Below are 27777 nucleotides of genomic sequence, written 5' to 3'. Positions count from 1 at the left end.
GTGTGTGTGTGTGTGTGTGTGTGTGTGTGTGTGTGTGTGTGTGTATTTTTTAGTAGAGACATGGTTTCGCCGTGTTGGCCTGGCTACTCTCAAACTCCTGGCCTCAAGTGATCTGCCCAACTCGGCCTCTCAGAGTGCTGGGATTACAGGCGTGAGCCACCGCATGCAGCACTCCCTGTGCTTTTTAATGTATCCTTGTAAGAAAATTTCATTTTATGACAGTATAACCAGCGATACAAAGTATATTTTTAATCCAGACTCCTGAGGACAAGTGTCTGAATTTATCATGCATATAAGTATAGAGAAGAAATAAACAAGAAACAATGTGTTAAAAGAAAGTTAAATGTTTGGATAGTAATGTTGATTTAAATATAATTCTCTGGCAATGGAAAGTTGTTTTATTTACAGCCCTTGAGGGTTTGCAAAAAGTCACTATGAATACACAGCAACTGTACAAAGGATAAATGTCAGAATGCAAAGGACCTTTAGTTTACTTTTCTTTTCCATTTTTTTTTTTTTTCCAGACAGGGTCTCTCTCTGTCCCCCAGGCTGGAGTGCAGTGGCACGATCATAGCTCACTGCAGCCTTGAACTTCTGGACTCAAACGATCCTCCCGCCTCAGCCTCCCAAAGTGCTTGAAGCTGCAGGCATGACCACTGCACCTGGTCTCACTTTTTTTTTTCTTTTAATCAGCTGAATTTAAGATTTGTCCGTTGGCCAGGCGTGGTGGCTCACACCTGTAATCCAAGCACTTTGGAGGCCACGATGGGCAGATCACCTGAGGTCGGGAGTTCAAGACCAGCCTGACCAACATGGTGAAACCTCGTCTTTTTAAAAAAAATAAAATAAAATAAAAATAAAAAATAAAAAAAATTTGTTCATCTAATTGTTACTTTACCTATTTGCTCCTACATTTTTATTAGGGGAATTCCACAGTTATAATAATGGCACATGAATAATAAAACATTTATTTTTCTCTTCTAATATATATATATATTTTAGGACGGGGTTTCACCATATTGGTCAGGCTGGTCTTGAACTCCTGACCTCAGGTGATCCGCCCGCCTCAGCCTCCCAAAATGCTAGGATTACAGGCGTGAGCCACTGTGCCTGGCCTCTTCTAATATTTTTAACAAGATATTTTTTATTTGAACCACATTAAGCAGGTCTCAATAAGACAATCTTACAGCTAATTGTACCACTTAAAATTCTCTATTCACTAACACTTGATGTCTAGACTAACATTCTCTAGATAATACTGATAAAGGCCAGGAGCGGTGGCTCACACCTGTAATCCCAGCACTTCAGGAGGCCAAGGCAGGTGGATCACCTGAGCTTAGGAGTACAAGACCAGCCTGGCCAACATGGTGAAACCCTGTCTCTACTAAAAATACAAAAATTAGCCGGGTGTGGTGGTGCGTGCCTGTAATCCCAACTACTCAGGAGGCTGAGGCAGGAGAACTGCTTGAACCTGGAGGCGGAGATTGCAGTGAGCCGAGGTCACACCATTGCACTCCAGCCTGGGCAACAGAGCAAGACTCCCTCTCAAAAAAAAAAAAAAAAAAAATTGTACATGGAGAGCTGTAGCCAGGTACCCTGGCAACCTAGCATTTGTCCACATAGGCTAAAGAGTCAAAGCTTGAGAGCAGTCACCTGAATCCTGGCGGCATGCCCTGGCATTCTCTCCTGGAACACAGCAGTCTTGTGAAGAGCTATCACAAAGCTGTTTCTTATCTGCCTCCCAGATGAGAAAAATTCTCTCTCTCTCTCTCTTTTTTTTTTAAAGACAGAGTCTTGCTCTGTCGCCCAAACTGGAGTGCAGTGGCACAATCTCAGCTCACTGTAACCTCCACCTCCTGGGTTCAAGCAATTCTCGTGTCTCCCAAGCAGCTGGGACTACAGGATCGAACCACCATGCTCAGCTAATTTTTTGCATTTTTAGTAGAGACGGGGTTTCACCATGTTGGCCAGGCTGGTCTCGAACTCCTGGCCTCAAGTAATCCACCCACCTCGGCCTCCCAAAGTGCTGGGACTACAGGTGTGAGCCACTGCACCCAGCTGACTTCATTGTAATTTTATAAAATGGATTGGCTGTAGTTTAGAGGACTGTCATCCATAACAAAGCGAGCCACCATGTATGTTTTGTGTCTTTTGGTTCAGTGTCATCCTCTGGAATGACACAATACTGACCTTGCTTTCACTGTGTGTACATAATAAATTCTTATGTGGCTGGGCCCAGTGGCTCACACTTGTAATCCTTAACACTTTGGGAGGCTGAGGCAGGAGGAATGCTTAAGTCCAGTACCCAGACCAGCTCAGTCATGGAGACCCCAACCCAGGCGGCGCTGAAGGAGTTAAGAAACAGACACAAAAATAGAGCGCAAAAGTGGAAATCAGAGAGGGGCATCAGGGGACTGACAGCATTTCCCAGCTGAAAGCCCAGAGCAGACTCTGATGCATGTATTTATTATTTGTGAACAAGTGATTATTTTTAATGGCAGGTGTTCAGTGTTTTTTCATATAATAAAGGTAGACTAAACAGGCAGATAGTGACTGTTCACTACTAAAATAGAAATAACTAGAAAGCACTTTTCGTGAGTCAGCAATGGTGACAAGGTCATGTATCCTGTGTTTTGGGAACTGGTCTCACTAGTGCATGACTGGTACATATTGCTTACTATTCCAGCAGTTTTCTGCATGGGGACGGCTCGGTGTTCCTTGCCATCATTTCTCAGTAAACAACATACAATCCATCACACACACAAGACTTTTTCCCAGCAGCCCAGGAATTCAAGACCAGCTGAAGCAGCATAGCAAGACCCCGTCTCTGCAAAAAATAAAAATAGAATTGTCAGACATGGTGGCACATGCCTGTAGTCCCAGCTACTCGGGAGGCTGAGGAGGGAGGATCGCTTGAGCCTGGGAGGTTGAGTGAGCCGTGCGCCTGCAGTGAGCCATGATTGTACTACTGAACTCATGCTTGGATGACAGAACCAGACAGTGTCCGAAAAAAATAATAAATAAAAATGAGTTTGTTGTCTCTTTACCAGTCTAATCTATAGAAATGTGACAAGCCAACTTAACTGTGCGGTTCTTAACAACTGCTCGGCTGCTTGACAAATTGGCCAACATGAACGAAGCAAGGTCACACTGTCCTTTTGGAGAGAAGACAGAGGAGCTCCCCAAGCCAAGTTAAGGGCAGTGAGGAGACACCCCCCCACCACCACCCACCCAGGTCTGATCACACATGCCCTCTTTTCAGGGCACTGCCACATGTAAAAAGCACTCATAGGGAAAATTCTACTACCATTTGTCACCAGTGGGCGAGTTCTCAGTGCAAGTGCCTCTACCCTCTGATGTCCGGAGCTTTCACTACATAACTGATATTCTGTTGGGTGGCGATTCAAAAGCGTTAGTCTTGACCGGCTGAGGTGGCTCACGCCTGTAATCCCAGCACTTTGGGAGGCTGAGACGGGTGGATCACTTGAGGTCAGGAGTTTGAGACCAGCCTGGCCAACATGGCAAAACCCCGTTTCTACTAAAAATACAAAAATAATTAGCTGGGCTTGATCGTGGGTACCTCTGATCACAGCTACTTGGGAGGCTGAGGCAGGAGAATCACTGGAACCCAGGAGGCGGAGGTTGCAGTAAACAGAGATCGCGCCCCTGCACTCCAGCCTGGGCGACACAGCACAACTCCCCCTCAAAAAAAAAAAAAAAAAAGCCTTAGTCTCAACAGCCCCAACTGAGGTGTGGTCTTGCCTCCACCAGCAGGGGTAGCTGGCCAGCCTCAACAAAATTCAGAGTCCTGTTTGCCAAGTAAAGTTTCTTATACTGAATCTGCAGGGATGGATTCAAAATACTCAGCTCTATGGAAGCCAAGAGGGGGAAAAACTGCTGTTTGTTACAAAGTAGAGAACTCTGTTTCTGATTCGAAAACTACCGCTGCATGCCAGACCATCAGTCCATTAGTCTTGTGGTTCCGGAGTTCCCATTACACTGGGCATTGGCCCCCACCTGCTCCTAATAGATTGACTACATCGAACCTGTGACACCCTCTCAGGTTCTCAGTGGTGCCTCACCACGGTTGATACTGTTACAGTAGGTGGTCGGGCAGACACAAGCAGGGCAGGAGAGCCCCCACCCCCCACCCCCAGGAATGTCAGGTGACCATCAAGTGACAGTCAGGCGGTCGTTAAACTGTTTTTCTAAAATGATCATTGGTTGTGGTTGGCACCAGAGAAAGGTGGGCTCCCAATAACAGCAGCTCAAGCATGCGCACTAAGAGGTGGAGTGTAGCTGGTATCTGACCATCTGGCTGGTAAGGGAAAAATGCCTCAAGTGAGCATGCATACAACTCCAGTAAACACAGTGTGCATGTGACCCCTCCCAGGTGCTGGCAGACCACTGTGCATAGGGACAGCCCACCCCAAGGGAATAATCGAGGGAGAAGGGACACAAGACCCCAGAAGCATGCCAAAGTATAAAACCCCAAGTCAAAGGTCAAACCATGCACTTGACTCTCTTTATTTATTTATTTATTTTGAGACAGAGTCTCACTCTGTTGCCCAAGCTGGAGTGCAGTGGCATGACCTCAGCTCACTGCAGCCTCAAACTCCTGGGTTCAAGCAATTCTCCTTTCTCAGCCTCCTGAGCAGCTGGGACTACAGGCACCTGCCATCACGCCCAGTTAATTTTTGTATTTGTTGTACAAACGTAGTCTTGCTATGTTGCCTAGGCTGGTGTCAAACTCTTGGATTCAAGCAATTCTCCCACCCCTGCTTCCCAAAGTGTTGGGATTATAGGTGTGAGCCATCATGCTCGGACTTCTCTTGATTACATTCGATGTTCTCAGTGGAGAAATGCCAAAAATAAAACAGCAGCTGTGGGATAGGACACAAGCAGGAGTCCACCTGGCTTCCTCCACCCAGCCATGTGGTATCAGTAAAATAACACAAGATAGGGGAGGGGTGGGGAGACGATCATTGTATTAAACAAAAAAACCTAATAGAGATGGCAGTGCTCTGAATAAAAAAATCCAACAGCCTATACAGAGTGCCATCACACTTTAGCCAGTCAGGTCTGATGCGCCTTTTGATTGCCAGAGACTGACAATTATGCAGACTGGAGCCTGTGGCAAAAAGAATTTGCCACAATGCCATGCTGGCCCCTGGGATTTTGCACATGGCACTTGCCTTGATACATGGAGATTCCTGAGGCTAACAGGATCTGATTCACAGACAGATCAGCTAAGTGAAAGTCTGATGAGATGCCCTGGGCCATTTGCAGCCGTGCAACCACACACACACAAAAACTGTTTAAAACTTTGCACCCTGGGCAAAATAGTGATTCCCCATCTCTACAAAAAATAAAAATTTAGCCAGGCATAGTGGTGTGTGCCTGTAGTCCCAGCTACTTGGAGGCTGAGGTGGGAGGATCGCTTGAGCCCAGGAGGTTGAGGCTGCAGTGAGCTGTGATTGTGCCCTGCACTCAGCTTGGGTAATAGAGTGAGACCCTGTCTGAAAACAAAACAAAACGAAACTTTGCATCATGCAAACCCAGGAGAAAGGGAGAAGATCTTCCACTCCTAAGGGCAGCACCAAGGCAAATAGAGCAGAAGGCCTACCGACACCTGAAGCTGAAAAAGGTCCTCCCACCTCCCAACTCCACATCTCTCATCCCCTACCCAGCAGCACCAGTTGGAACCAGGGAAGCAACATCTACCTCTGGCAGCAATAGAGACTGAGATAATGCCCTAATGGAAGCAGGCAACTGAAACAGACAAGAAGGAGACTGCAAGGTCCCTGAAAACTACATTGTCATTAGAGGCTAGGTGTGGTGGCTCACTTTGGGAGTGTGAGGTGGGAGGATCACTTGAGCCCAGGAGTTTCAGACTAGCGCAGGCAACACAGCAAGACCTCATCTCTACTAAAAATTAAAATATTAACCAGGCATGGTGGGACGTGCCTGTAGTACCAGCTACTCAGGAGGCTGAAGCAGGAGGGTCCCTTGAACACAGGAAGTCAATGCTGCAGTGAGCTATGATCATACCACTGCACTCCAGCCTGGGCAACAGAGCAAGATTTAGTCTCTAAGAAATTTTTTTGGTTTTTTTTGTTCTTGTTTTTGTTTTTTTGAGATGGAGTCTCGCTCTGTCATCCAGACTGGAGTGCAGTGGTGTGATCACAACTCACTGCAACATCCGCCTCCTGGGTTCAAGTGATTCTCCTGAGTAGATGGGATTACAGGTGCCCACCACCATGCCTAGCTCATTTTTGTATTTTTAGTAGAGACAGGGTTTCACCATGTTGGTCAGGCTGGTCTCGAACTCCTGACCTTGTGATCCGCCCACCTTGGTCTCCCAAAGTGCTGGGATTACAGGCGTGAGTCACCACATCCAGCAAGAAACTTTTTAAAATTGTCATTGGAACCACAGCCCCAAAAGGTCAAGACCTGCATGCTAAACCTAAACAGAAGGACTGCCTACTAAAATAGAAGATTTAAATAGGATCCTGAACGTCCTAGCATATAGACAGAATGTCCAGGATACAATAAAAAATCAGATGTCGTACCAAAACCCAGAAAAGTCACAATGTAAATAAAAGAAAACCATCAGCAGAAGTCAATAGTGGCTCATACCTATAATCCCAGCACTTTGGGAGGCCGAGGTGGACAGATCACTTCAGCCCAGGAGTTCAAGACCAGCCTGGACAACATGGTGAAACCTCATCTCTACGAAAAAAAAAGAAAAATTAGCTAGGCGTGGTGGCACATGCCTGTAGTCCCAGCTTCTCGGGAGGCTGAGCTGGGAAGATCACCTGAGCCCAGGTAAGTTGAGGCTGCAATGAGCCATGATTGTGCCACTGCACTCCAGCCTGGGTGACAGGGTAAGACTCTGTGTCCAAAAAAAACCAAAAAACAGGCTGGGTGCAGTGGCTCACGCCTGTAATCCCAGCACCTTGGGAGGCTGAGGCCGATAGATCACTTGACATCAGGAGTTCGAGACCAGCCTGGCCAACATGGTGAAACCCAGTCTCTACCAAAAATACAAAAATGAGCTGGGCATGGTGGTGGGCACCTGTAATCCCATCTACTTGGGAGGCTGAGGCAGGAGAATTGCTTGAACCCAGGAGGTGGAGGTTGCAGTGAGCCGAGATTGTGCCACTGCACTCTAGCCTGGGTGACAGAACGAGACTCACTCTAAAAAAAAAATAAAAATAAAAATAAATAACTAAAAAAAAACAACAACAACAAAATAAAAAAACAGAAGCCAACAGCAAGATGAATCAGATGCTGGAACTATCTGACGAGGATTTTAGTGTAGTCACCATAAAAATGATTCACTAAGGAATTACAAATAAACTGGAAGCAAAAGAAGAAACAGAAATTCTTGTGCCAGGTGTGGTGGCTCACACCTGTAATCCCAGTGCTTTGGGAGGCCAAGGCAGTTGGATCATTTGAGTCTAGGAGTTCGAGACCAGCGTGGCCAACATGGTGAAGCCCCATGTCTACAAAAAGTAACAGGGTATGGTGGTGTGCACTGGTGGTCCCAGATACTTGGGAGGCTGAGCTAGGAGGATCGATTGAGCCCAGGAAGTTGAAGCTGCAGTGAGCTGTGACTGCACCACTGCACTCCAGCCTGGGCAACAGAGTGAGACCCTGTTTCAAAAAAAAAAATTCTCATCATATAGATGATATAGAAAAAAAAATAGAAATGACAGAACTAAAAATTATAAATGAAAGTTAAAACTGATGCAAAAGGTTCAATATGCAGGATGACTATGACAGAGAAGTGATCTTGCAGACAGAACAGTAGAAATTGTCCAGTCTGAACAACAGAGAGAAAATAAACTGAAAAAAAGATGGACAGAGTTTCAGAGACCTACAGAGCAGTAACAAAGATCTAAGATTTATATTCACTGGACTGGACTTATACAAGTAGACAAGAAATAGAGTAGAGATGAAAAAATATTTGAAAAAATAGTAGCTGAAAGCTATATATATATATATACATTTTTTAATTTTTTTCTGAGACAGAGTCTCCCTCTGTCGCGCAGGCTGGAGTGCAGTGGTGCGATCTTAGCTCACTGCAACCTCTGCCTCCTGGGCTCAAGCGATTCTTCTGCCTCAGCCTTCTGAGTAGCTGAGACCACAGGCGTGTTCCACCATGCCCAGCTAATTTTTTTTTTTTTTCAGTAGAGACGTGGTTTCACCATGTTGACCAGGCTGGTCTCAAACTCTGGACCTCAGGTCATCCACTTGTCTTGGCCTCCCCAAGTGCTGGGATTACAGGTATGAGACACCGCTCCCGGCCCAAGTTTCCCAAATTTGGCAAAGGGCATGAAGCTACAGATTTTAAAAAGCTGAGCAAACCCCAGTAGAATAAATCAAACAAAACCCATGCCCATAGGTCCTCATTAAACCTCTAAACACTAAAAACAAAGGAAAACCCTTGAAAGCAGCTAGAGAGAAACAACACATGAGGTGTACGGGACACTGATTAGAGTGACAGTGGTGTTGTCATCTGAAACTAAGAAAACTAAAAAGAAGTGGCATGACGTTTTTCAAGTACTGAAATAACTGTCAACTGAGAGTCCTACATTGGGCAAAAGTATTTTTCAGGAATACAAGGGAAATAAAGACAATCTCAGGCCATGGAAAACTAAAACAATTCTGTGTTAATCAGTTCAGGCTGCCATGACGAAATATCATAGACTGGGTGGCCTGAACAGCAAGAATTCATTTCTCACAGTTCTGGAGGCTGGGAAGTCCAAGATCTAGGCACTAGCAGGTTTGGCATCTGGTAAGGACTGCTCTCTGCTTCTAAGACGGTGCCTTGAATGCTGCATCCTCTGGAGCAGGGTAACACTTGTGTCCTCACATGGTATAAAAGGGGTAAGGGCCAAAAGGGAGGCATTCCCTCCATCAAGCTCCTTTCTTTTTTTATTTTCTTTCTTTTTTTCTTTTTTTTTTTTCTGTTTTTTGAGACGGAGTTTCACTCTTATTGCTCAGGCTGGAATGCAGTGGCATGATCTCGGCTTGCCACAACCTCCGCCTCCCAGGTTCAAGTGATTCTCCTGCCTCAGCTTCCCTAGTAGCTGGGATCACAGGCATGTGCCCCCATGCCTGGCTAATTTTGTATTTTTAGTAGAGATGGAGTTTCTTCATGTTGGCCAGGCTGGTCTCGAACTCCCGACCTCATGTGATCCACTTGCCTCAGCCTCCCAAAGTGCTGGAATTACAGCTGTGAGCCACCACGCCTGGCCCATGAAGCCCTTTTCTAACAGCATTAATCTGGTCAAAAGGGCAGAGTCCTCATGATATAAACACCTCGCAAAAGATCCCACCGGCCAACACTGCTGCACTGGGAATCAAGTTTAGATAAGAATTTTTGGGGCCGGGTGCAGTGGCTCACGCCTGTAATCCTAGCACTTTGGGAGGCCAAGGTGGGTGGATCACCTGAGGTCAGGAGTTCAAGACCAGCCTGGCCATCATGGTGAAACCCCATCTTTAAAAAAAAAAAAAAAGAAAAAAAAAAAAAGAACTTTTGGAAGGGACAAAAACATTCAAATCATAGCAGTGACGCGCTCAAAAATTATGTAAATAACTCAAAATGGAATTCTAAAAACAAGAGTCATGTACCCCAAGGAAGGCAAAGGGAGAGAAACAAAGGAATGAGAATCAGAGGGAACAAACAGAAAAAATAATAAAATACACAAATTTAAACCACAATGAGCTATCACCTCACACCTGTCAGAACGGTTATTATCAGAAAGATGAAGCTGGGCACAGCAGTGGATGCCTTTTGTATCAGCTAGTAGGGAGGCTGAGATGGGAGGATCACTTGAGCCCAAGAGTTTTAGGCCAGCCTGGGAAACACAGTCAGACCCCCATCTCTAAAATAAAAATAAAGTATAATTTTTAAAAAGATGAAAGATAAATGCTAGTGAGAATATGGAGAACAGGGAACCCTTACACACTGTTGGGGAGAATGTAAACTAGTGCAACCATTATGGAAAACTGTATGGAGGTTCATTAAAAATTTAAAACGGAACTACCATATGATCCAGCAATCCCACTTCTGGGTATACATCCAAAGGATTTGAAATCAATACGTTAAAATGATATTTGCAGTTTTATGTTCATGATATCATTATTTACAATAGCCAAGATAGGGAATCAACCTGTGTCCATCACCACATGAATGGATAAAGAAAATGTGGTAAATACACACAGTGGAACATTATTCAGCCTTTAAAAGGAAGGACATTCTGTCATTTTCACTAACATGAATGAACCTGTAGGATATTATGCTAAGTAAAATAAGCCAGACACAGAAAGACAAATACCACATCTTCGCGCTTATGTATGAAATCTAAAACAATCAAATGCATAGAAGCAGAAAATAGAATCGTAGGGCTGAGGGCGGTGGCTCACGCCTATAATCCTAGCACTTTGGGAGGCCAAGGTGGGTGGATCCCCTGAGGTTAGGAGTTCAAGACCAGCCTGGCCAACAGGGCAAAACTCTGTCTCTACTAAAAATATATTTAAAAATTAGCTGAGTGCTGAGTGTGGTGTCTCATGCCTATTGTCCCAGCTACTCAGGAGGCTCAGGCAGAAGAATCACTTGAACCCACGAGGCAGAGATTGCAGTGAGCCAAGATCACGCCACTGCACTCCTGCATGGGTGACACAGCGAGACTCCCTCTCAAAAAAAAAAAAAGAAAATAGAATAGTAGTTACCAGCGGCTGAGACTCCCTCTCAATAAAAAAAGAAAACAGAATCGTAGTTACCAGCGGCTGAGGGTGAGGGGAATGGGGAGATGTCAGTCAAAGGGTACAAAGTTTCAGTTAGGTGGAAGTTTTTTGACAGCTATTGCATAGTATGATGACTATAATTAATGAGAGCATATAGTATATTTTTAAATTGCTAACCGAGTAAATTTCAAATTTCTCAACACAAAAAAAGACAAGTATTTGAAGTGATGAATATGTTAATTAGATTGATTTAATCATTCCACGTTGTAGACCTATATCGTAACATCACTTTGTACCCCATAGACATATACAATCATAATTTGCCAATTTACAATAAAAATAAATAGCAGACACAAGTCTAAATATATTATTAATTACTTAAAAATGTCCTTTTTTTTTTTGAGACGGAGTCTCGCTCTTTCACCCAGGCTTGAGTGAAGTGGCGCAATCTCAGCTCACTGCAACATTTGCCTCCCAGGTTCACGGGATTCTCCTGCCTCAGCCTTCAGAGTTGCTGGGATTACATTTGTGTACTACCTCACCTGGCTAATTTTGTATTTTTAGTACGGAGGGGATTTCACCATGTTGGCCAGCCTAGTCTCGAGCTCCTGACCTCAGGTAATCTGCCCGCCTTGGCCTCCAAAAGTGCTGAGATTACAGGCATGAGCCACCGTGCCCAGCCAAACTTGGCAAAGTAAACTTCAAAACTGATAGAGACTTGTCTGGGATACTTTTGGGTTTACACCTTCTTATGAGGCTGCGCCTTACCTGGTCCTTTGGCTAAGGGGAAAAGGCTTCCCTGGGTCTCTGGGTCTTTTGTTTGTTTGTTTGTTTAGAGATGGGGGTCTTACTATGTTGCCCAGGTAGGATTTGAACTCCGGGCTCAAACGATCCTCCCGACCCAGCCTCCTGGATAGCTGGACTGCAAGCACGCACCACTGTATCCGCCAGGCTTTCCTGGTCTTTTTTGTCTGCACCACTTGGTGTTCTAGGTAGCTGGTTTCTTCAGCACCTGGTCTTGGATACGTAAGAAAACCCACAGGGCTCAGCACCATGTCACTTCACTAGTCTTACTCCCTAGCCATCTCCTGTCACGAGAATCACTTGAACCCGGGAGGTGGAGGTTGCAGTGAGCCGAGATTGCGCCACTGCACTCTGGCCTGGGCAACAGAGGAAGGCTCAGTCTCGGAAAAAAAATAAAAGATAAAAAAAAATTTACTTGCCAAGGTTAAGGATAATGCCCGGGAGATATATCTGTGACTTTCTCCAAAAATGATTTTGAGGGCTTCAGTGTTTAAAGGGGAAAGTGGGTTGGAGGGGAAAGAGGGAGGGTATGGTCATCCATATGTTGCAAGAGAAAAGGAGCAGGTAGGGAAATAGTCTATTAGGTATTCATCATGCAGTCAGTAAATCACTTTACGTAAGATAAGAGAGCACAGAGGTAGCTACCCCTAGAGATATTTAACCTTCTATCTGTAGCTACTGGTTTAGGAACAAAAGACAGCTAGTTGCAAGACTCAGCTTTCAGCTTGTTTCCTTTGGCAGAGTGAACTGGGGTCCTGCCTTTTTCATTTCCTTTCAAAAAGGAAGAAAGGTAAATGTCAAAATCAATACATATGGGCCGGGCGGGGTGACTCACACTTGTAATCAACAGCACTTTGGGAGGCCGAGGCGGGTGGATCCTCTGAGGTCAGGAGACCAGTCTGGCCAACATGGTAAAACTCCGTCTCTATTAAAAATACATATTTACCTGGGCGTAGTGGCGGGCATCTGTAATCCCAGCTACTCTTGAGGCTGAGGCAAGGAGGATCACTTGAACCCAGGAGGCAGAGGTTGCAGTGAGCTGAGATCATGCCACTGCACTCCGGCCTGGACAAGAGCGAAACTCCATCTCAAAAACAAAACCAAGAATTGATACATACTAAGATACAAAAGGGCTTGACAACAAACTTGCTATTTATATAACAAAGACCAACAGGTTGCTTACGAAAGACATGAAAATATTTTACCCCAGAATACATTTCTTTGACATATTTTGAAATGGCTACCTCTTGGCCATCCTGACAGAAGTGGCCTTGCAAAGCTGCCTGGAGTGGGGAGAATGTGCATCTGTAGAGAATCCTCATGAATGCCCCATGCCCCCTTTCTTTCTCTGCCTCTCCCTGGATCCTGGAGAGACTGAGAGTCCAGCATCTTTAAAAGTCTTTACCATCAGGCAGAGCGAGATGGCTCACGCCTGTAATCCCAGCACTTTGGAAGGCCAAGAAGGGCGGATCACCTGAGGTCAGGAGTTTGAGAACAGCCAGTCCAACATAAAGAAACCCCACCTCTACTAAAAATACAAAAATTAGGCGAGCATGGTGGCACGTACCTGTAATTCCAGCTACTTGGGAGGCTGAGGCAGGAGAATTTCTTGAACCCGGAAGGCAGAGGTTGCAATGAGCAGAGATCGCACCACTGCACTCCAGCCTGGGTGACAGAGACTCTGTTTAAAAAAAAAAAGTCTTTACTACCAATTATCTCTGAGGGAGCCTTCATCTGCATAACAAGGCCACCTTTGCCAGCTAAACCTCTTCTCCCCCTCCCATAATCTGGGTGACCAGAATCTAAACCCCCGTTCTTTCTGTAATCTCAAAGTGATATTTAAGGAGGCTCCCATGTACATAGGTTAAATACATCTGGATGCTTTTTCTCCTGTTAATTCACATACCTCGTGTCAGTGATTTTCAAGGAACCTTTAGGGGGCCAACAGCCTATGGTCCCCACACTTGAATTTCTGGCCATGAGTGATCTTCCAGCTAGCTAAAGGTTTCATCCAGGGGAAAAAGAATCAAAGAGATTATTTTCATTTGATGAGGAGATATATAAAAGGGATTCAGGCTGGGCGAGGTGGGTCACATTTGTAATCCCAGCACTTTGGGAGGCTGAGGCGGGCGGATCACCTGAGGTCAAGAGTTTGAGACCAACCTGACCAACATGTAAAAACCCCGTCTCTACCAAAAATACAAAATTAGCTGGGCATGGTGGCACATGCCTGTCATCCCAGCTACTCAGGAGGCTGAGGCAGAAGAATCACTTGAACCCAGGAGGCAGAGTTTGCAATGAGCCAAGACCATACCATTGCACTCCAGCCTGGGCAACTCGGTCTCAAAAAAAAAAGGAGGGGGCGGGGGAAGGGATTCAGAATTGATATGGTTTAGTGGTGGAGATATGTGCTAGCCTATGTCACTCTGGCCTAAAATTAACCATACTGTTTCTTTCCTTTCTTCTTCTTTATTCTTTCTTTCTTTTTTTTTTTTTTTTTCTTTTTTGAGACGGAATCTCGCTCACCCAGGCTGGAGTGCAGTGGCATAATCTCAGCTCACTGCAACCTCTGCCTCCTGCGTTCAAGCAATTCTCCTGCCTTAGCCTCCAGAGTAGCTGGGATTACAGGCATGCGACACCACGCCCAGCTAATATTTGTATTTTTGTAGAGACGGGGTTTTGCCATGTTGGCCAGACTGGTCTCAAACTCCTGACCTCAAGTGATCTGCCCACCTCAGCCTCCCGAAGTGCTGGAATTACAGGCATGAGCCACCATGCCAATCTTTTTTTTCTTGAGAAGGAGTTTCACTCTTGTCACCCAGGCTGGAGTGCAGTGGCTTGATCTCGGCTCACTGCAACCTCCACCTCCCGGGTTCAAGCGATTCTCCTGCCTCAGCCTCCCAAGTAGCTGGGATTACAGGCATGTGTCACCACGCCTGACTAATTTTTGTATTTTTAGTAGAGACAGGGTTTTGCCATGTTGGCCAGGCTGGTCTCAAACTCCAGACCTCAGGTGATCCACCCACCTCCGCCTCCCAAAGTGCTGGGATTACAGGCGTGAGTCACCATGCCCAGCCAAGTTTTTTCTATGTTCTCTTAGAGTAGGGCACAGCAAACCATGGCCTATGACCAAATATGGGCCACTGTTTTTGTTTTTGTTTTGAGATGAAGTTTCGCTCTTGTCACCCAGGCTGGAGTGCAATGGTGGGATCTTGGTTCACTGCAACCTCCGCCTACTGGGTTCAAGCAATTCTCCTGCCTCAGCCTCCAGAGTAGTTGGGATTACTGATGCCCGCCACCATGCCCAGCTAATTTTTGTATTTTTAGTAGAGACCGGGTTTCACCATGTTGGCCAGGCTGGTCTCGAACTCCTGAGCTCAGTGTAACACTGTTTTTGTAAACAAAGTTTTATTGGAACACAAAAAATCATTAGCATTTCTATATACTATCACCAAATTTTGAAACATAATACCATACACAATTGCTCCAAAGATGATGAAATACTTAACGATATAGCTAACAAAACATGTACAGGGTTAGTGTGTTAAAAATTACAAAATATAGGCAGGGCATAGTGGCTCACGCCTGTAATCCCAGCTACTTGGGAGGCTGAGGCAGGAAAATTGCTTGAACCCAGAAGGCAAAGGTTGCAGTGAGCTGAGATTGCACCACTGCACTCCAGCTTGGGCGACAAAGCGAAACTCCATCTCAAAAAAAAAATAAATTATAAAATATAAATGAAAGAAATCAGAGGAGATCCAAATAAATAAAGAGACATCTCATGTTCATGGACTGGAAGCTGGAAGACAACATGGTAAAAAGGGTGGGGTGCAGTGGCCCATGCCTGTAATCCCAGCACTTTGGGAGGCCAAGGTGAGTGGATGGCTTGAGCAACATGGTGAATCCCTCTCTTTACAAAAAATACAAAAATTAGTCAGCTGTGATGGGATGCACCTGTAGTCCCAGCTACTCAGGAGGCTGAGGTAAGAGGATTGCTTGAGCTCAGGAGAAGATCATGGCTTCAGTGAGCTGTGATTGAGCCACTGCACTCCAGTCTGGGTGACGAAGCAAGGCCCTGTCTCAAAAAAAAATAAAGGCCAGAAAAAGTCAAACCTGCTGGGTTACATTCCCTGAGGCTTGGGCACTCTTGATCACAAGATGTTCATGGTTGAAGGAACAAGGATATAATGTTAACTAACTGAATAAAGACTCAGAACTTATGGAAATGTCCTAGTACTTTAAGGACAAAAAGCATTCTTGGTTTAAAAATAGGTTTTGCTTTAGAGATAAGAGTAACATAGGAAAATGTCACAAGCTGATCAGAAACCTTGGCAATAGAGTACACTACTATTTTTTATTATTTTATTTTATTTATTTTCGAAACAGGGTCTCGCTGTCACCCAGGCTGGAGTGCAGTGGCATAGTCTTGGCTCACTGCAACCTCAACCTCCCTGGCTCAGGCAATCCTCCCACCTCAGCCTCCTCAGTAGCAGGGACTATAGGTATGCATGCACTACCACACCTGGCTCATTTTTTTTTTTTTTGGTACTTTTTATAGAAACAAGGTCTCTCTCACCATGTTGCCCAGGCTGGTCGCAAACTCCTGAGTACAAGCCATCCTTTTGCTCCCAAAGTGTTGAGATTCCAGGCATGAGTCACCACCCCCAGCCTAAAATTCCTCATGACCTCAGGCCGGACAAAGTGACTTATATGACACAAAATCACAATCCATAAAAGGAAAATGTGATTAATTGGGCTTCATCAAAACCAAAAATTTTTTCCCTGAGAGAGACTCTTTGAAGAGAATGAAAAGACAAGCTACAGACTGGAAAAAAATATTTTGACAGTTTCTCGTAAAACCAAACATGCAACTACCATACTACTCGATATTACATTCCTGGGCATCTTTCCCAGCAAAATGAACACTTACATTCACACAGAAACCTGTACAAGGAATGGCTTTAGCAACTTTATCCATAACAGCCAAAAACGAATTAGCCCAGATGTCGTTCAGTGAGTGAATGGTTAAATAAACGGTGGTACCTCCATATGATAAATTCAACAGCTTAGTTGGATCTCAAAGGAATTATGCTGAGTGAAAAAAAAGCCAATCTCAAAGGTTTTATACTGTGCGATTCCATTTATGTACCATTCTTGAAATAACACAATTACAGAAATGGAGAAGGGATTACTGGTTGCCAAGGAGACAAGGATGGGGAGAGGGAGCTGTAACAGTCTAGCAGGCAGCTCTTTGTGCTGAGGGAATGATTCTGAATCTCCATGGTAGTGGTCGTTACATGAATCTACGCATGCAATTCATGTAACGAATTATTTGTGTGTGTGTGTGTGTGTGTGTGTAATGCAATTGCGTAGTAGTACACACACACACACACACACACACACACAGACAAATAAGTGCTTGTAAAACTAAAGGAATCTGAATTAAATTGGTGGATTGTACCAGTATCAATTTTCTCCTTTTGATATTGTACTATAGTTATGCAAAAACTGCATAAATTATTCACGGAACCTCTGTACATTTTTTTTTTTTGCAACTTCAACAGAATGTATCATTATTTCTAATTTTTTTTTTTGAGATGGAGTCTCGCTCTTTCACCCAGGCTGGAGTGCAATGGCGTGATCTTGACTCACTGCAACCTCTGCCTCCCGGGTTCAAGCAATTGTCCTGCCTTAGCCTCCCAAATAGCTGGGATTACAGCGCCCACCACCATGCCCAGCTAATTTTTGTATTTTTAGTAGAGACAAGGGTTTCACCATGTTGGTCAGGCTAGTTTCAAACTCCCAACATCAGGTGATCTGCCCACCTCGTCTTCCCAAAGTGCTGAGATTACAGGCATGAGCCACCTTGCCCAGCCATTATTTCTAAATTAATAGTTTAGGCCCGGTGTGGTGGCTCATGACACCTGTAATCCTAGCACTTTGGGAAGCCGATGTGGGCAGATCACCTGATGTTGGGAGTTCGAGACCAGCCTGACCAACATGGAGAAACCCCAACTCCACTAAAAATACAAAAAATTAGCCAGGGGTGGTGGTGCATGCCTGTAATCCCAGCGACTTAGGAAGCTAAGGCAGGAGAATTGCTTGAACCCGGGAGGTGGAGGTTGCGGTGAGCCGAGATTGTGCTATTGAACTCTATCCTGGGCAACAAGAGCGAAACTCCATCTCAAAAACAAACAAACAGAAAATATTAAAAAGGCAGTGAGTGGTGGCTCCCACCTGTAATCCCAGCATTTTGGGAGGCTGAGGCAGGAGGATCGCTTGAGTTCAGTAATTTGAGACCAGCCTGGGCAACGTAGGGAGACTTTGTCTGTACAAAAAAAAAAAAAAAAAGAAGGCCGGGCACGGTGGCTCACGCCTGTAATCCCAGCACTTTGGGAGGCCGAGGCGGGTGGATCACGAGGTCAAGAGATCGAGACCATCCTGGTCAACATGGTGAAACCCCGTCTCTACTAAAACTACAAAAAATTAGCTGGGCATGGTGGCGCGTGCCTGTAATCCCAGCTACTCAGGAGGCTGAGGCAGGAGAATTGCCTGAACCCAGGCGGCGGAGGCCATTGCACTCCAGCCTGGGTAACAAGAGCGAAACTCCATCTCAAAAAAAAAAAAAAAAAAAGAAAGAAAGAAAAGAAAAATTAATTACTTGTAGCTGGACATAGTGGCACACACCTGTGGTCCCAGCTATTCAGGAGGCTGAGGTGGGAGGATCGTTTGAGTCCTAGAGGTTGAAGCTGCAGTGAGCCATGATTCTGCCACTGCACTCCAACCTGAGCAACAGAGCAACACCCTTTCTCAAAAAGAAAAAAAAAAGATCATTGGATCACTGGATCACCAGCTCCTAGTAGAGTATCTAAAACAGGCAATATAGGCTATAAATGTGGCAATTGTCCAAAAAGCATCTCCCATTTGGATGAAATGTTTAATTATGCAGTCAGGGGGAAGAGGAATAGACCCAGACTGGCTGTAAGAGACCCAAACCACACAAGAAATCCTTTCCATGCTACCTTTGTCCCTTCCATGCCCACCTCATGGAAACTGAGTTCTGGGTTTTGCAAGTGGCCTAGGAGAGGTGTGGGGGTGGAGCCATTTTAGTCTCTCTTGGGCTCTTGCCTATGATTCTCTCCTGGCTTGACCTGTCATCTCAGAATGCTTTGGTAACCGTGTCCTAGAACCCAAGTCAGAAAAAAAAATACTGCTGCTGAGGCGGCTACAAACCTATTAGGAAAATCCAGTGCACTCTGAGGAGGCCATAACGGTAAGGCCCTGCTGACTGTAAGGGCTGTCTCAGTCTGTTAGGGCTACTGTAACCAACTGCCACAAAGTGGCTGCTTGTAAACAATAGAAATGGGTTTCTCACAGTTCTGGAGGCTGGGAAGTCCAAGACGAAGCCATCAGCAGATTCTGGGGCTGGTAAGGACCTGCTTTCTGGTTCACAGATGGTGCCTTCTCACTGTGTCCACATATGGCGAAAGGGGCCAGCAAGCTTCTTTGGGCCTGTTTCAAAGGGCACTAGTCCCTAATCACTCAATCATCTTCTTTTTTTTTTTTGAGATGGAGTCTCACTCTGTCACTAGGCTGGAGTACAGTGGCTCCATCTCGACTCACTGCAACCTCCATCTTCTGGGTTCAAGCAATTCTGCCTCAGCCCCCAAAGTAGCTGGGACTACAGGCACATGCAACCATGTTCAGCTAATTTTTGTTTTTTTTTTGTTTTTTTGTTTTTTTTGAGACGGAGTTTCGCTCTTGTTACCCAGGCTGGAGTGCAATGGCGCGATCTCGGCTCACCGCAACCTCTGCCTCCCGGGTTCAGGCAATTCTCCTGCCTCAGCCTCCTGAGTAGCTGGGATTACAGGCACGTGCCACCATGCCCAGCTAATTTTTTGTATTTTTAGTAGAGATGGGGTTTCACCGTGTTGACCAGGATGGTCTCGATCTCTTGACCTCGTGATCCACCCGCCTCGGCCTCCCAAAGTGCTGGGATTACAGGCGTGAGCCACCGCTCCCGGCCAATTTTTGTATTTTTTAGTAGAGACAGGGTTTCACTGTAGTGGACAGGCTGGTCTTGAACTCCTAACCTTGTGATCCACCCACTTCAGCCTCCCAAAATGCTGGGATTACAGAGGCGAGCCACTGCACCTGGCCTCAATCATCTTCTAAAAGGCCACTCTTCTTAATTCCATTACCTTGTGGTTAGGATTTCAACGGATGAATTTTTGGGGGTCAGGAGGATGCAAATATTCTGGTCATAATGATAGCCTCATTGTCCTCTTCAGAAGCACTCCAGCCTGCTTTGCAGCTGTTTATTTTTTTATTTCTTACTTTCATTTTCACTTTTTTTGAGACAGAGTCTTGCTCTGTTGCTCAGGCTGGAGTGCAGTGGCACGATCTTGCCTCACTGCAACCTCCACCTCCTGGGCTTAAGCGATTCTCCTGCCTCGGCCTCCGGAGTAGCTGGGATTACAAGCGTGCACCACCAAACCCAGCTAATTTTTGTGTTTTTAGTGGACACGGAGTTTCACCATGTTGGCTGAGCTAGTCTTGAACTCCTGACCTCAAGTGATCCACCTGCCTCAGCCTCCCAAAGTGCTGGGATTACAGGCGTGAGCCACCACACCCAGCCTGCAGCTGTTTAATTCTGCTCAAAGAGTTTGTCTCCCATAAGGGACACAAAATTGGTTTATTCCTGTTTTAATAAATAATTCTGGCCAGGTGTGGTGTCTCATGACTGTAATCATAGTACTTTGGGAGGCCAAGGCAGGAGGATCACTTGTGCCCAGAAGTTCAAGACCAGCCTGGACAACATAGGGAGATGCCATCTCTAAAAAAATAAAATAAAATAAAATAAATAAACAGGAACAGTAAACCCAATACTACACGTTCTCGCTTATAAGTGGGCACTAAATGATGAGAACTCACGGACACAAAAAAGGGAACAATAGACACTAAGGCCTACTTAAGGGTGGAAGGTGGGAGGAGAGTGAGGATCAGAAAAAATAACTATTAGGTACTAGGCCAAGTACCTGGGTGAAGAACTAATCTGTACACCAACCCCCCACGACATGAGTTTACCTATGTAACAAGCCTGCACATGTACCCCTAAACATAAAATAAAAGTTAATAATAATAATAACAAAACCTGTACAGGCATACCTGTAGTCTCAGCTACTTGGGAGGCTGAAGTGGGAAGATTGCTTAAGCCCAGGAGGTCGAGCCTGACAGAGCAGGAGCGCTGTCATCTCAGACAAACACTGCCACTTTAAATTCCAGCTGCCCTTCCAGCTTCGTGCATTTCAAGGAAATCACTTCTCTTAACTACAAGCAGCCAGAAAAGAGCAGACAGCAAAACACAGATAAGACAGCTCAGACACAGAGGAAAGCAGGGAGAAAGTCTCTTGGGTAACTGCCAAACTTCACCCTCGTACAGTGTGGCCCCAGTAAAACAGTGGGCCTTAATAGGCACATTCCTTTCCCTTCAGGTGCACTAAGATAAGGAAGCTAAAGGCAGACTCCGGGGATATGCCTGCAGCTGCAGGAAGATGTATGTGAACAGACACACAGCTCTCCCTACCAGGTAAGCACAACAAAAGAGACACAGAAGCAGTCCAAGCCTCTGATAAACTCTCCCACCCTGAATCCTTAAAAACTCTTAGTCTATAAGAGAGTGTGACTTCTGACCTAACTTGATCAAAAGTCCCTGCCGTGTTTAAAATAAACCTGTTGACCGTCAAGCCACCCTTAGTGTTTCTCTCCTCTTTCTTTAATTCTTACATTTGATGCTGACACCTGGGACGGGTGTGGGGGCCAGAGACTCTCTCGCAACCCGGGAAGCAATGGGCAATGGCAGTGCATCCTGAGTTAACTCCTGGATCCTGAGGATCTCTGGCCACCCACCTTGTCTTTTCTTTCACTTCAATTTTCAAGCAATTTGCATGAGAAGGACAGCTGACCTGAAGGGGACTGCGAGACTCAGGCTGGGGCTACTCCACGGTGGGCTTTTGAAACTCTCAGGTCTCAGGAATCCACCTCCGACTGCCCATAACAGGTATTTCGCTCCCTAACCCTTGCTTGCTCTTCCTCCCTCTCCTTTCTCTCTCTCTCTCTCAATCTCTCCCCCTCTCTCTCTCTCTCTCTCTTCCTTGAGTGGCTCCAGTCTGGGAAGTCTTTTGCTGATTCTAACCAGAACATCTAACATCGGACACTAATTCAGCCGACTGGTAAGATCTGCCTTCTCCTGGCTTTGTCCCAGTACCAGAGAAAGTCCAGGCTGCCGTCCAGGTCCTTGGAGGACCAATAGCACTAAGCTAGAGGAAATCTTGGGGACACCCAGTTTCTTAGGCTAACCATCCTCTTTCAGAAAGAGGATTCTGGGTCTCTTTTTTTTTTTTAACGGGGGCCCCCGGGGCCTCCAGGTCCAAGAGGGCTGCCGGGAGAGCCCGGCAGGCCAGGCCCAGGTCCGGGGGGGGGCGGTGGCGCCCCCTGGGTCTCTGTCTTTTGTCTGGGGACCCCTAGAACAAAACAGACACCCTCGTCTTCCTCTTACCAGACCACAGGGGTGCCAAACAATCCCACATTGCTACATCCTCCCCACTGGGCTGCCTCCTTCGCAACCTGGCCAAACTCAGCTTACAGGGGACCCTAAAGCCAAAGCATTTAATTTTCTAGTGCAACACAGCTTGGCCCCAATACAGATTAGATTACGACAGCCGATGGCCCAACAATGGCACCTTTAACTTTCAAATTCTCAGGGACCTTGACAACTTTATAACCAGCAACAGCAAATGATAAGAGATTCTCTATATTCAGGCTTTTTCCTACCTTAGATCCCGAGCCTCCCTATGTCAAGCTTGCACCCCTCATGAAATCCTTCTTCCTAATGAAAACCCTCTCCTTTCTCTGGAACTCCTTCCTCCAAAACTCCTTTGGACCCTGCAAACGAGCCCTCTCTAGATTCTCAACCCCTGCACCCACTCCTCGTCCACCTGTCTCAACCCTCTGCCCCAGCAGCCCCCAACCCTGCCCCTCCTCCTTCTCCACCTGTAACCCATTCAAAAACTACTCCAGCCAGTTAAACAACGTCAGCCATTCTCCCGCTCGGGGAAGGGGCTGGAGTTAAAGGCATTACTCGCATTCATGTCCCTTACTCCATGTCTAATCTGTCGTAGATCGAACAGCGTCTGGGATCTTTCTCTGAAAATCTCTCTCATTATCACAGGATATTCCTGCACATAACCCAATCCTTTAATTTAACTTGGCACAATATTTGTATAGTTCTAGCCTCTACCATCACTCCTGATGAAAAAGAGCTCATCTGGCATTCAGCTGAAACACACGCAGATGAACTCCATAATCAAGCCCCTATACAAAATCCAGTGGCTAATGATGCAGTCCCCCATAGAGACCCAGATTGGACTTACCAACAGGGAGACAATGGCATCAGATGAAGAGACCACATGCTTATCTGTCTCCTTGTGAGTATAGACAAAAATGCCCATAAGGCAGTTAATTATGAAAAACTTAGAGAAATTACACAAGAGCCTCAAGAAAATCCTGCCCTTTTCTTATCACGCCTCACTGAAGCTATGCTAAAATATAAAAATTTGGACCCAGAATCTAGAGAAGGGCAAACTTTCTCTACCTCCAATTTATTTCCCAATTCTCCCCAGATATCCAGAAAAAAATTACAAAAGTTACAGGAGGGTTCCCAGACATCCCGGCAGGACTCCTAAATGCAGCCTTCCATGTCTTTAACAGCAGAGATGAGGAAGAAAAAATTAAAAAAGACAAACAGCTCTGGTTAAAATACCAGATGCTCGCTTCTGCTATCCAAAAGCCAGTTACACAAAAGCCTCCCAATGACCCAAAAGAAAACTCCCCCACCCCTCTGGGAGTCTGTTTCTGATGTGGCAAGTCTGGACACCAGGCAAAGGCTTGTTCTAACCCCCTGGCCCCCCATAGATCGTGTCCAACTTGAGGTCTTTGGGGACACTGGAAAGTGGACTGCCCCCAATGGGGACATCCACCCTCTTCGGGTGCAGCTCATAATAAAGCCCCCCCCCGACCATCACAGGAGGAAATCTCTTCACTGCTGGTGCTGACAACGGAAGACTGAGCGTGCCCAGGATCCTTCGCCTCCACGCCTCGTGAGTCCACAGAACCCAGGGTCTTACAGTGTCAGGTAAGATTATTTCCTTTCTTTTGGGTACCAGGACGAGTCTATTGGTGTTAACTGAATATGAAGGCATATTAGTTCATCCGTTTCTGTTGTTGGCGTGAAGGGCATACAAGAAACCCCATACAAAACGCCACCTCTATACTCTCATTTCAGGGAGTCACCCTCACTCACTCTTTCTTGGTCATTCCTCATTGTCCCACTCCTTTCCTAGGAAGGGACATCCTACACAAATTAGGGGGAATCATTCATTTATGGGTCCTGCACCAAAGCCACACTTACTTATTATTATGGCAAGAACAAAACCCCTTCCTCAGACACTCCACATCAAATAAACTTAAAACTCAAATTCCTCAACCAGGTAAATCCCATAGTATAGAACATTGACTCCCTCATAATGGCGTCCCACCATTCTCCAATTCAGATTTCACTGAAGGATCCTAAGTGCTACACAGTAGTCCCATAATAGCCCCCCAACCCTAATGGATTGTGGGAACTCAAACCCATCATCTCCTGACTTTTGGCTGCCAGTATTTTAATCCCCACCCATTCTCCCCACAATATTCCTACTCTCCCAATCAAAAAACCAGGTAGCTCTTATAGACTGTTTCAGGATTTGCGATAAATCAACTCCACTATTGTTCCTGTTTGTCCTGCTGTGCCAAACCCCTACACCCTCCTACCACAAATTCCTCCCAACACTAGCCATTTCTCTGTATTGGATCTCAATGGTGTATTTTTTACCATTCCTCTACATCTCTCCTCTCAAACCCTTTTTGCTTTCACTTGGACTGGCCCTGACACAGGCTACTCCCAACAACTCACATGGACTGTCCTCCCCCAGGGCTTTGGAGACAGCCCTCACTATTTCAGTCAGGCACTTCAACTGGATTTTTCCCAACTATGCTTATAACCTAGACTTTTGCTTCAATATATGGACAGCTTACTTATTTGCAGCCCCTCTCTAGAACATTGTATTCGACCCACCACCAGGCTTTTACTTTTTTTTTTTTTTTTGAGATGGAGTCTCACACTGTTGCCCGGGCTGGAGTGCAGTGGCACAATCTAGGTTCGCTGCAAGCTCCGCGTCCCGGGTTCACCTGATTCTCCTGCCTCAGCCTCCGGAGTAGCTGGGATTACAGGTGCACACCACTATACCCGGCTAATTTTTTTTTTTTTGTATTTTTAGTAGAGATAGGGTTTCACTGTGCTGCTCAGGCTGGTCTCAAACTCCTGACCTTGTGATCTGCCCGCCTTGGCCTCCCAACGTGCTAGGATTACAGGCATGAGCGACTGTGCCTGGCTAAATTTTCTGGCTGAATGCAGGTACCAGGTACCAAAAGGGAAGGCTCAATTAATCTCCCCAAAACTTTCATACTTAAGACTAATCATTAACTAGAATAACCGGTAAGAAAAAAAAAAATTAAAAAAAAAAAAGACTAGTCATGGCTCTAAATACCCAAGAAATTCCGCTGGCTCAACAGCAAGGCATACAACAAATCTCACTTCTCAAAACAAAAAGGGACTTACTTTCTTTCCTTGGATTAGTGGGATATTTCCGATTATGGATACCAAATTTTGTCATTATTGCTAAACCCCTTTATGAACACACAAAAGGAAACTTTGACCAACTACTCATTTTTACCCCAGACCTTTATCACGCTGTTTCTCACCTAAAACCTGCCTTATTACAAGCCCCTGCTTTAGGCCTTCCAAACCCCTTGAAACTCTTTCACTTGTATTCACACAGTTCTCATAATCAGGCCCTTGCACTATTAACCAACCTATGGGAGATTCCCTCCAACCAGTGGCGTATTTTTCAAAACAATTAGACCCCATTTATAAAAGTTGTCCCCTTTGCTTAAAAATTTTGGCCACAGCTTCTCTGATCATCCTTGAGGCAAAAAAACTCACATTCTACAAACCGCTTCAGGCATTTTCTTCTCACAGTCAACGAGATATGCTCAGCCATAAGGTGCTCACCTCCATCTCATGCTCTCGCATGCAAGCCTTACATTCAGCTCTTCTTCAGCCCTCTATCTCTCTTCATAGGTGCTCCCCACTAATCATGCCACTCTTTTACCTTCAACACTGACTTTGGACTTCAACCAACACTCATGCTCTAATCTAATAGAAAGTTCCCTCGCCGTGGTTCACCACCTTACTTCCACTCACATAAAGGGAGCCCCAGATCGGTTTGTAGATGGCAGCACATCAAAAAACCCTCCCCTCCAAGCAGGATATGCCATCACTGAGGGATATCATGATGATGCCCACTCTCTCCCACCTAGAAGGGCCGTAAAGGCTGCCCCCTTGCCTTTGGGCACATCCTCCCAGCAAGCAGAACTAATTGCCCTAATAAAAGCATTAACCTTAGCAAAGAGCATACAAGTTAATATATACACCGATTCATTTTTTTTTTTTTTTTGAGATGGAGTCTTGCTCTGTGGCCCAGACTGGAGTGCAATGGCACGATCTCCACTCACTGCAACTTCCACCTCCCGGGTTCAAGTGATTCTCTTGCCTCAGCTTCCTGAGTAGCTGGGATTACAGGCACACACCACTACACCCGGCTAATTTTTTTGTATTTTTAGTAGAGACTGACTTTCACTATGTTGGCCAGACTGGTCTCGAACTCCTGACCTCGCGATCCGCCCAACTCGGCCTCCCAAAGTTCTGAGATTACAGGTGTGAGCCACTGTGCCCAGACATTATATACACTGATTCTAAATATGCCTATAACATCATCCATTCCAATGCCAAATTTGGAGAGAGCGGGGCTATCTCACAGTTAAAGAAACTCCTATAATTAATGAAAAACTAATCCATCAGGCCGGGCGCGGTGGCTCAAGCCTGTAATCCCAGCACTTTGGGAGGCCGAGGCGGGTGGATCACGAGGTCAAGAGATCGAGACCATCCCGGTCAACATGGTGAAACCCCGTCTCTACTAAAAATACAAAAATTAGCTGGGCATGGTGGCGCACGCCTGTAGTCCCAGCTACTCGGGAGGCTGAGGCAGGAGAATTGCCTGAACCCAGGAGACGGAGGTTGCGGTGAGCCGAGATCGCGCCATTGCACTCCAGCCTGGGTAACAAGAGCGAAACTCCGTCTCAAAAAAAAAAAAAACTAATCCATCATTTGCTAAAGGCAGCTTTACTCTCAGAAAAGGTTGCAGGTAGCCATTGCAAAGGACATCAGTCAAATAACAGCCACATTTCTTTAGGAAACTGTAAAAGTGACTATTGGACAAAACAAGCTTCAATCAATCATCCAGTTCCCCAATATCTATTTCCCCTCATACAACATATCCCCTTCCTTTTATCCAAAACACCAAACACAACAACTAATCATGGTGGGGGCACAATTCAAACCCCCATACTGGTTCATAGAAAACAAATTAGTCCTACCTGATGCTGAAAAAACAACTCTTGCCAGGCGTGGTGGCTCACACTTGTAATCCCAGCACTTTGGGAGGCCAAGCCAGGTGGATGACAAGGATCAAGAGATTGAGACCAGCCTGGCCAACATGGTGAAACTTCATCTCTACTAAAAATACAAAAATTAGCTGAGCGTAGTGGTGCACGCCTGTAGTCCCAGCTCCTCGGGAGACTGAGGCAGGAGAACCACTTGAACCGGGGAGGCGGAGGTTGCAGTGAGCCGAGATTGCACCACTGCACTCCAGCGTGTGTGACAGAGCGAGACTCCCTGGCAAAAAACAAACAAAAACAAACAACTATTTTATGGGACATTCACAACTTCTCCCACACTAGCCATTCCCCTCTACATTTCTTAAGTTCCCATACATACATAACCCCAGATATAAAGGAGCAGCTAAAAGCCATTGGCCCTTCGATGCTCTATTTACCAGAAAGCTTCACCCCACTCCAACACTAAACCCCCTTCTTTCCCAACCCATCAGGCCAGGGGACACCTTCCAGGACAGGCTGGCAAATTAATTTTACACATATGCCCCCAGTAAAAAAGGTTGAATTTCTTTTAATTCTTTTTTTTTTTTTTTTTTTTTTTTT

The 27777-nt window shown here is 45.6% G+C and overlaps 2 long non-coding RNA genes across 3 annotated transcripts in view; one reads left to right on the top strand and one right to left on the bottom strand.

Annotated features, from left to right (window-relative positions):
* Nucleotides 1-2376: 2376 nt before the first annotated feature.
* On the bottom strand, nt 2377-11892 carry LOC116536695. Its single transcript, XR_004262759.1, has 2 exons — nt 11527-11892; nt 2377-2827 (listed from the first exon to the last, which is right to left on the bottom strand). It is a non-coding gene; the product is annotated as an uncharacterized LOC116536695 (long non-coding RNA).
* An 8837-nt stretch (nt 11893-20729) lies between these two features.
* The window catches only part of LOC116536694, a 9602-nt gene continuing 2554 nt past the window's right edge, over nt 20730-27777 (top strand). The window contains exons 1-4 of one of the 2 annotated variants that reach the window (XR_004262758.1): nt 20730-20976; nt 21057-21151; nt 21502-21622; nt 23648-23755. This is a non-coding gene — a long non-coding RNA (uncharacterized LOC116536694). Of the gene's footprint in view, nt 21152-21501; nt 21623-23647; nt 23756-27777 lie in introns of both variants that reach the window. The other variant, XR_004262757.1, reaches the window with a different exon arrangement.

The sequence above is a fragment of the Sapajus apella genome, unplaced genomic scaffold (assembly GCF_009761245.1).
Source record: "Sapajus apella isolate SASKATOON/1434 unplaced genomic scaffold, GSC_monkey_1.0 scaffold103, whole genome shotgun sequence".
Lineage (NCBI taxonomy): Eukaryota > Metazoa > Chordata > Mammalia > Primates > Cebidae > Sapajus > Sapajus apella.
This window is presented reverse-complemented; position numbering and strand designations above follow the sequence as displayed.